The sequence below is a fragment of the Meriones unguiculatus genome, chromosome 5, assembly GCF_030254825.1.
Source record: "Meriones unguiculatus strain TT.TT164.6M chromosome 5, Bangor_MerUng_6.1, whole genome shotgun sequence".
NCBI classification, from domain to species: Eukaryota; Metazoa; Chordata; class Mammalia; order Rodentia; family Muridae; genus Meriones; species Meriones unguiculatus.
Genome location: NC_083353.1, coordinates 14,869,299 through 14,879,527, shown reverse-complemented (window position 1 = coordinate 14,879,527; position 10,229 = coordinate 14,869,299).

Below are 10,229 nucleotides of genomic sequence, written 5' to 3'. Positions count from 1 at the left end.
CGGCTCGCTCGCGCAACCTGGCCGGGGCGTATTGCTTTGTGCGTGCTGCTGGGAAATGTAGTCCTATAGCCTCAGTGGCCACAAGCTTTTTCACAATTTGAACTACAAGTCCCACAATGCCTTCGACTCTGTGTGCTAAATGCCCGCCTTCACTCCCGCCTTTCTGTCCGGAAAATTGCGGTAGCTGCTGTCTAAGAAGCTGACAACTCCCTACCAAGGGGTCAAGTGTGTACATCTTTAGGTGAACCCCAAGAAACTTTCTGGATGTACACGGCACTCTAAAAAACAGTTCCAAAAAGAGAAAGAGAGAGACTCTTAAAACCTGAACTTGTTTTCCCAGGAAATGAGAACCTTGAGTGGTGATTATGTGCATGAGCGCGCTTGTGTAGGTCAGAGGACAACTTGCAGGAGTCCGTTATCTGACCACCTGAGTAGTGGGGATTGAACTTCACAGGTTAAGACATCTCATGTTACAGCCTTCTTACAGTGTTCTAGATTCACTCCTTGGTCATAAACACGACTCCCAGGTCTTCTGAAGCCTGTGCCAGACCTTCACAAACACAAGATCACAAATTCAAAAAGTAGCTCCTGCCTGGAACATTGTTCTACCCTTGTATTTGGATGTCATGGTGTCTACGTGGAGCCTGGTTGTGTGGGCACGGGCCGTGCCTCTAGACACCCTGTAATTCTTGGTGACTAAAAACAACTTTGAAACTAAAACCTTTGAGCTTCCTTCTCTGCCTTTAGTTTGCTGCTATGTAAGGGTTGAGGAATTCTTATCGCCACCTTTTACAAGCAGAAGACGAATGCTGACCAAGTCTTGGAAGTTCTTGATCTCTTTCTGCAGCCCAGGCTGGCCTGGAATGTGAAGCATTCCTCCTGAGCTGGGATTACAAGAGTATGCCATCCAATAGGGCTGGAAGTTCTTTCTTTTGTTTTGTTTTGTTTTGTTTTGTTTTGTTTTGTTTTGTTTTGTTTTGGGGGGAGGGTATTGAGCCAGGGTCTCTCTAGCCTTGGCTGGCCTGGAACTCTGTAGACCAGGTTGGCCTTGAACTCACAGAGATCAGCTAGCCTTTACTTTCCCGCTGCAGAGATTAAAGGTGTGTGCCACCACACCCACAAGAACCAGATTCTTCCTAGAACTCCTAGGAACAGTAAAAGTCTTAATGCCTTTTTGGAATTTTTATAACCTGAATTTTATCTTTATCAGACTGTCCTGCCCAAGACACTCAGGAAAGACTTGGTAGTCTCCTTTACCAAAAAAAGGAGGGGAAAGTTAATCAGCCACCAGTACAAATGTAACTTCAGAAGCCACCAAAATCAGGTATACAACTACTGTTCAGACACTTAAATGAGACCCTCTCTTGAGAAGCCAACAACATACACACTTGTGTAGTATCTTAGTTAGAATTATTATTGCTGTAATGAAACACCATAACCAAAAGCAACTTAGGGAGAAAAGGGTTTATTTGAATTACATGTCCTAAGTCACAGTCCATTGAGGGACGCCATGGCAGGAACCTGGAGGCAGGTGATCAGTTTCCTAGCTTTCTCTTCATGGCTTATTCAGCCTGCTTTCTTTCCAGAACCACCAAACTAGATGTGGCCCCACCCACAATGGGCTGGGCCCTCTCAAATCAATCCCTAATTAAGAAAAGGTCCTACAGGCTTGCCTACAAGCCAATTTTATGGAGGCATTTTCTCAACTGAGTTTTCCTCCACTCAGATGACCAGTATGTGTCAAGGTGACATAAAACTATGCAATACATATAGTATCTCTCTCCATGTTAACCCGGTGTTTAGATATTTTTTTAAATCCCTTTAAAATAGACTGAACCATGATTTGAATTCTGAGTTCAGCAGTGTATTACTGGGTGAAAAGTATTCTGCTGCAGTCACTGCTGTGGAGCTGTGTTTCTGGCACATGCTGCACTGCCATTGGTAACAAGGTTTCACTAAGTTGACCAGTGGGACCTTGATCTCATTCTATAGCCCAGACATCCCTTGAACTTTCAACCCACATGCCTTATGTTCTCAGTAACTAGGATAACACCACCCAGCTCAGAAGGACTTTCCTTGATGATGTATTTCTTTACTTGTATGGTCTGTAGAGGCTATCAGGCTGCTGCTAACACACAAATGATCCTCAACAGGTATCTGAAGCAAGATAGAACAGCACCCAGTCCATGCCTTAACTCTATCTACACTCCGCCTTCAGTCATTCAGAATACCTGTCCCTTCGAATGCACTGTTAGCTATGGGCTTAAGCACAGTATCAAGACGTCACTGTTTGTAGACCACGATGGATGTGCACACCTTTAATCCTAGCATTTGTGAAGCCAAGGCATGTGGATTTTTGGTAGTACCTGGCCCAGCTTGCTGATAGTAGAGGTCCAGGTCAGCCTGGGCTACATAGTGAGACCCTAGCTTCAAAAACCGAAGACAGGGCCTAGAGAGATAAGTGCTTGCTGCTCTTGTAGAGGGCAGGCTTCTGTTTCCAGCACCCACATCATTCAGCTTATAACCACAGATAGCTCCTGGTCCAGGGTATGTGACATCCTCTTCTGGCCTCTCAACATGGTCTACAACCGTACATTCATTCACATTAAAATAAAAAATAAATCTTTTAAAAACTTCACACTGTTATTTGTATCTCAACAACACTTGACCAATATGCATGGGATCCTAGACCCCATACCTCGTAGTGGGAAAAAAACAAGTAGGTAGCCCTGACCCTCTAGTTCTGCCACCCAAAGCACACACTCTTAGGCTAGCTCCACTCCATGCCTGTAGATTTATTTACTGGGCATCCACAGTCTTGGCGTTTTCATCACGATGAGATCTCCATTGCAATGCAGTCTTATAGCTTCGTTCAATAGCCTTTACAGTACATTATACCAGTAAATTGGCATGTTTCAAGCTTGTTAAAAAGGACTTAGAGAACAAGTGGGCTCTCTTTTGTCTCCTTGCTGACACCATATATCTGAGAAAGATGTTTATCTCAAGGGTCCTCCAAAGCTCCCTGACCTGAGTTAGACTAGCCTCCTAACTCTGTGATCTCATGGAAAAGAATGGAAAAGAACTTGCAGCTAAGGTTATTAAAAACCTTGTGCACTGGCCTTTAATCCCAGCCCTTAGGCAGAGGCAGACAGATCTCTGAATTCCAGCCCAGCTTGGTCTACAGAATGAGTTCCAGGACAGTCAGGCCTATACAGAAAAACCTTATTAAAAAACACAAAAATAAAAAGCTTGTGCCCTTAAGAACAGGTGAAAATGAACCACGTCCAACAGTTTCCTTTTGTTTACTTCTTGATATAAAAATTATGCAATGAGACTAGGTGGTAGTGGGGCACGCCCTTAATCCCAGTGCTACCAGTGCTAGGGAGGCAGAGGCAGGTTGATCTCTACAAATTCAAGGCCATTCTAATCTACAGAGCAAGTTCCAGGACAGCCAAGGCTACACAAAGAAACTGTCTTGAAAAGCTAAAAATAACAATAAATTTAAAAAATTGCACAGTGGGAACCATAACCCACTGAAGGTCATCATTCATGGAGAGAAAAACTATGAACTGGAAACTCCAGATAACTGCTTCAGCAGCATTTCCCAAGTCTGTTTCTGCTGGGTGCTATGAGTCCCAGTTTAATGATCCCCTACCACCACTTGCCATCTCTGCTTGGCATTGTGAGTGCCCAGTTTGATTATAGTTTGCTGTCTGTCTGCTGCTTCACTATATCCACTAATTGGTATTTATTCTTCTACGTTTCTTGCTGTTTCTTGCTATATATTTAATAAATGCACTACTTTGAAACCAACAGTACAACTGTCATAGATCATTGTCCAGACTATAGAAAAGAGGCTTTCAGGACCCCTTGTATGGAATCCAACTGTGCTATATATTGTCTGATGTCAATGGCTTCAGTGCAGGTCTCCATAACCCCATTACTCTTTTATTTGCATGCCTACAAAACTAGGTAAGTGAGAGCCTTGCCTGCCACCACACCATACAGGCATGCTGTAGATATCCAGGAACCTGCTTGGCAGGCAGAGGAGAACATCCAGAGGAGTGGCCCACCCACAGCAGAAGCCACTATAATGTACAAGTATACAGTGGACAGATGGGAGAGAAAAAGAGGCAGAACAGTTCAAACTCTGGAGATGTGAAGGTGGAGAGGAATAGCCTGTAGTGAGTAGCCAGTCCCATCACCTGAGGCTATTGTGAAATTCCAGCCGTTGCCCCCCAACCCCCACCCCATGAGGGCCATGTGTGGGTTCATAGCCACGCAGCAGCAGGGGGTTATGTCAATGTCTGTGGCTCATATTGCCACAGATACTATAAGGAAATCCCTGGTCTAGGCGGCCACCTGAAACCACATAGATGCACAAGGGTTGTGTAGAACTGGCCCCAGCCTTCCCTGGCTGTGGCACCCTGAAGAGCTGGCCCCACCTCTCACTGGCTACAGCACTCAGGAGACTCTGGAGAGCCAAGCCCTGATGGCGAGGAGACTGCACAGGTAGATGGCCCTAAGGGCCTAAGTGCGGGAGAGGTGACTCCAGCACTCATCTTGCGTGAGGTGGAGCAGGTGCAGGGGTGATGCCCAGCGTCTCCATTTCCTCTCGCCACCTGCAGTAGCTGGAAGAGCTGGCCTGGAGGTCATGAGAGTGGAAGAGCAGGCCCTGCACCCTGCCCGGGCAACAGAGTGGAGCTGGCCGTGATGGCAAAGGCACGGGTGAGCCAGCCCTGAGGGTGTGAGAGCGGGAGAGCTAGCCCAGCCCCTGTGGCTGCAGCACTTGGAAGAGTGCTGGACTGGGCAGCACCTCGACTGGGCAGCACAGTAGACCTGGCTCTGGTGGCATGGATGTGGGTGAGCCAGCCCCAAGGGCATGAGAGTGGGAGAGCTGACCCAGCCCCCGGCTGACTGCAGCACTCAGTGAGCTAACCAGGACGGTGCTAGAGAGCTCTCCCTTGTTGTGGAAGGGATATTAGACTCTAGAGGGCTTCTCTACCCCAGCTAGTTCCCAAATAATCGAGACAGAGACCTTTTAGATTAATCAAAGTTTTAAGGTACCATAACTGGGCAGACATCAACCTCTAAACTATTTTGCTATTTCCTAGCTACACACCCCAAGTTGCTTGCCATAATTGTTCCTTCCTGGGCTGCTTCTGTCCAGTCAGACCAGCACTCAGGGCAAACTTCCCTTGGCCACATACTCATAGTCCATACTACCCCATGGTGACTTCCTTCTTCCCAGATTTTCCTCCTGCTACATCGTTTGCTTCCTCTTCCTCCTGGCCTCACCTTCCTTCTCTGACCCCAAGTCTGGGAACCTACGCCACCTCTCTTCTGCCCAGCTATAGGCTTGTTAGCACCTTTATTTAAGCAGTCAGAATATTGGCAAGCAAAGTTTACACAACGTCACTTGGTGAACAAGCTTGTCTGGGCTGCAATCAGATCCTGGGACAAGTAATTTAGCATTTGAATGCATAGCGCCAGACCAACCCACAACATTCCATGGTGGTGCTGATTCTGATTCGGGAGAGCTAGTGGGCTGACCACCTGGGCGCAGATTGAGGACTTTGAATTGGCCCACTCTCAAAATCTACCTCCTCTATGAACTGTTGATGTGTGAAGGGGCTGGTCCTGCAGATCCAAAGCTGCAGGATCTCCATGACACAGGGCAACAACAGGATAACCAAGAATTCTGGGGAGGATTCAGTATTGATGATGTAGCAGGAGCCAGAGGCCTCCAACTAGATGAAAGAGTCATTGCAATGAACATTTGCAAGTACAAAAGAGAAGAATGAACAAAGGGGAAAGTATAGTGTGGGACACACTGGAACACACAGCAGCTTCCGAAATAAGGTGTTTTCTGAGCTTTGTTTTGCTTCGTTTATTTTTTTATTTTTGTTTTTATTTTCTTTTAGCGGGGAGATTACAATCAAGGACAGAAGGCAAATATGAAGGGATGTGGAGAAGAGTGGAATTTGGGTGCATGGTGTGAAACTCAAAGGATCAATAAAAAAGTTAAAAAAAATCCACATAATTAGCACTTTTTAAGTTCTCCTTGCTGCTTGAGAGGTAGTCTGGCCCTTCTGTACCAAAACAATAGTGGCCCCTATGAACCTCAGAGGCTGAACTTCTTTAAGTGGCTACTTTCAAGCAGAAAACACTTTCTGCTGCATTCTTGACTCACTCTCTTTTTAAATGAATTTGCGTTTTTACAATGTGAAGCTTTCCAAGGATAAGGCCACGCCCTCCGAGCACCCTTCCTATTACTCCAGTACAAAGCATAAGCTTTCTCTTTAATCTTTTTGATAATTGCAGTTGATTTCTCCAGCTTGCCTTTTCTGTTATTTTCATCTCATACTCCTCTTTTTTTATGTGTTTCTTTTTCCATATATTTCTACCGGGGTCACTATAGATCTGACAAAGAGCAGTTGCCATGCCACATCCTGGATATTATACTGTAAACGTTTCTTCTGTAAAACAACTCATTCCATTTCTTTTTTAATTCAGCCTCACTCATTTTCTCAGGAAATGGACAGGATGCAAGAGATTCTTTGCCAGAATGCAATGCGAATGGCCTCTATCCCAATTCCCAGTAGAGTTCTTAAGATTCCCTTGAAAATCTATGAGCTGGGCCTTCTCCATGCAAATTTCTCTCAGCATTCCAGTCTTAGAGTTTCCTACCAGAAAGACCCACTAAGCTCTGCTTTCTGCACTCTAGGCCTTCAGCAGTTCAGAGGTTTAAACTCTTCCATGTCCCTGTGCAAACTAGTTCCAGAAGCCCAGGGATCACACAGTCAGGTTGTCAAAGCAATGGCCCCAACGTATTACTGATTTTTTTTTTTATAGCAGTTACTTTCCTTGTTATTTTGACAAAGCAGCCTCAGGAAGAAAGCATGCGTGTTAGCTCACAGACTGGGAGGATGAGGTCTCTCATGATAAGGAAGCCATGGCAGCAGCAGACCAGGAAGCAGAGAAAGGGGAATACCAGAGCCCAGCTGGCTTCCTCTTTTTCCCCTTCTTTTTTGTTCTTGGACACCAACACATGGATGGTACCACCCACATTCAGAGTGGGTCTCCAGTTAAACTTATCTGGAACATGTCCACCACAGTCAGGGTGGGTCTTCTGTTAAACTCTGGAAAAATCCTCATAGGTACAATGAGTCATCACTCCCACCAAGTTGACAATGAAAAGCAACCATTACAGTCACCAATCACCCGGCTACAGTCCTCTCACTCACATTTAAAAATTATGAGTGGAACAGGAACCCTGAGTTGGTCTTTGGTAATGTTTTGTGTTTGGCATTTGACAGCCACAAGTGGTGGTGCCATCCGGTGGTGGTGCCCTCTAGTGTTCGGCTCTGCACAAGCCTGGGGCGTGTGGACTCCTGGCTCTTACTGCACCAACCACTGGCACTCTAGTTATGCCCTGCCACGGCTGCCAAAGTATCTCTATTTCTTCGTTACCAGCTCAGCCTGCACTATCAAGTGTGGCGAGAAGAGATCACCCAGGCCTAATTCTGCAACATCAGGGAGATAACAAGAGAGTGTCTCCCAGATGACTTACTGAAATCCATAGTCTAGGAATCTTGAACTACTTCCAGATTCTAACAAAGTAAAATCCGCCACCACCACCCTTTTGTTTGTTTGTTTGTTGTTTGTTTGTTTGTTTGTTTGTTTTTTGAGGCAGGGTTTGTTTTTCTGTGTATCAAGCCCTGGTTGTCCTGGATTTGCGTTGTAGGCAAGGCTGTCCTCCAACTCCGCCTTTTCCTTCCAACTGCATGGGAATTAAAGGTGTGTGCCACTATGCCAGGGTGTAAAATCCCTTTTTTGAGATAGGTTCTCACTATGGAGCTTAGATCCATCTCCAGCTTCACATTTTCCTGCCTCTGCTTCCTAAGTGTTGTGACTAAAGGCTGTGCCACCAGCCCCCACCACAATGTGAAGTGGTTTTGTGGTTGTTGTTGTTGCGTGCTGATTTACTTGTTTTTCCCCAGTGCTAGGAATCAACCCAGGGCTTTGTCTATACCGGGCAGGCAAGGACTCTACACTGTGTCACATCTTTAGGCTTAGCCTACTTCATAATCCTGATGGCCACTAAAACCTCCCTCCACCAGACCAGGTAGTCTTCCTTCTTCATGAATCTAGTGGACTTGGATTAGTCAAGATTCCAAGGAATTCTTGGAAAAGAATCTCCAGAATAGGAATAAAAGACCCCAGGATACTATGGTGAACCGTTGCTTTCGGTGAGACAGAGGGGTGCTCACGTCTGTAGTGACTGTATTGACTTTGGGTGCTGCTCTCCTGAGGGCTCCCATGAGAACCGGTTTAAGATAGTCTACGAGTGGCTCACTGCTGAGAAGAAGGCATGCCTGGCGAGACACGGCCACTACTGTGACCCTGTCTGGGCTTCCGTGAAAAACAAAAACAGTATCCCTTTTTGTGTTTTCCCGCATCCATCTTCTCTTCTTTGTACATTTGTTTTCTTCAAAGCATGAAAATTTGTAAGGTGATCTCCAGGGAATATTGTACATACCTACAAACCAGACTTGAGAATCCTGACCGAGACTGCAGTGATCTTGGCTCAAATATATCTCTGGAGCTTGAGGTGGCTCAGAAAATAAAGCAACTGCCACAACCCAGACAGATCCCTGGTCACACATAGTAAAAGCAGAGAACTAACTGATAAGTTGTCCTCTGACCTCCACACTCCTGTAACAAGCTCTTGTGTGTATGTGTTTGTGTGTTTATTGGCACATTAAAATGGATAGATGATAGATAGATAGATAGATAGATAGATAGATAGATAGATAGATAGATTTAATTAAAAAAAAAACAAAAACAGAAACACTCTAGGCTCCTGTGGCTTCTCTACTCTCACACCCTCAAAGCAATCCTTGGAGATTCAAACTGTGGCTTGCATTGCTTCATCCTTTTTTCACAAAGGATGTTTCCCATCTACTAACAATGTTGATGATTCTGTAGAAATGTATGGGCCTTACTCAGTGCTCAGTGACTAAAACGATTCACTGCTGTGTCAACATCACTGCTTTGTGTACTTAACAATGGCATGCATTGTGCATAGTGCAATTTATTTATCTTCCTATAGTTTGACCAAAGCCACAGGTTGTAGGGGTAGGGACAAGGAGATATGTATAGAACAATTTCTGACCAGGTAGGGGGTTAGATAAGTGCTGTTGGCGTCTGGTAGGCAGAAGGATGGGATGTCGCTAAGGGATGCTGTTCAGATGTGTTCAGATCTTTGTGATGCCAGACAGAAAGATAGCCAGGCACAATCTCTCCCCATCTCAAGTGTCCATAGCACTAACTTTGTCTTAAAGTATACTCAGTAGGGATGTGTGGGTGACCCACCTAGTCCACGAAGCTTGTTTGCCCTATTTCATCCCCAGCCAGAATCTTGTGTGGTGATCAGTCTTCTCCAGACATATCCCAGCCAACACCTGCATTAACTATTTCCTGTTGACCACGACACCCACGGAGTCTCGCCCCGATGAACAGTATCATCCAGCTCCACTGATACCTTCATCCTGAAGGGAACTGGAAGAAGCATGAGAGTGGAAAAGGAGGTGGATAAACCAAACTACATTCTGCTATGACAGTAAAAATGGGGACAGTCATCTACAGTCCTCTCCAAGCGGTCAAGGGGAGCAGGTGTGACCCTAACACCTTCACTGTTACCTAAAAAGCCTCTTTCTCAGTTCAGACTTAAGCAGCTTCAGCCTAACTTGCCAGAGTCTGAACCCCAAAAAGGGAGAGAAGTTCTGTCCCTACCCTCAAGAAAGAGAGAAGAGGAAACCCTCTGCTCTGACTTTTTGGTCTGACTCTTTGAGAAATAAACATCTAATTCCATTCTTCCATAGTAAACAAGCAGTTTTCCCAGAACCATTTCTTGAAAATCCCACCACTTGGGAGGCAGAGGCAGGCAGATCTCTGAGTTCGAGGTCAGCCTGGTCTACACAGTGAGTTCTAGGACAGCCAGGGCTACACAGAAAAAAAAAAAAAAAAAAAAAAAACTGTCTTTAAAAAGGAAACAAAACAAAACAACATCCTTTTTTTGGTATTTTTCTTTTTTGGTATTTTTCTCCTAACTAGAGCAGCTGTGGTTGTGTGGCCTTGTGTCTGTAACAGGATGGGCTGGTGCTTTGTATTTGACGGTTGACCGGTTGCTCCCCAACGTCTGCTTGCTGTCTTTTACAAGCAGA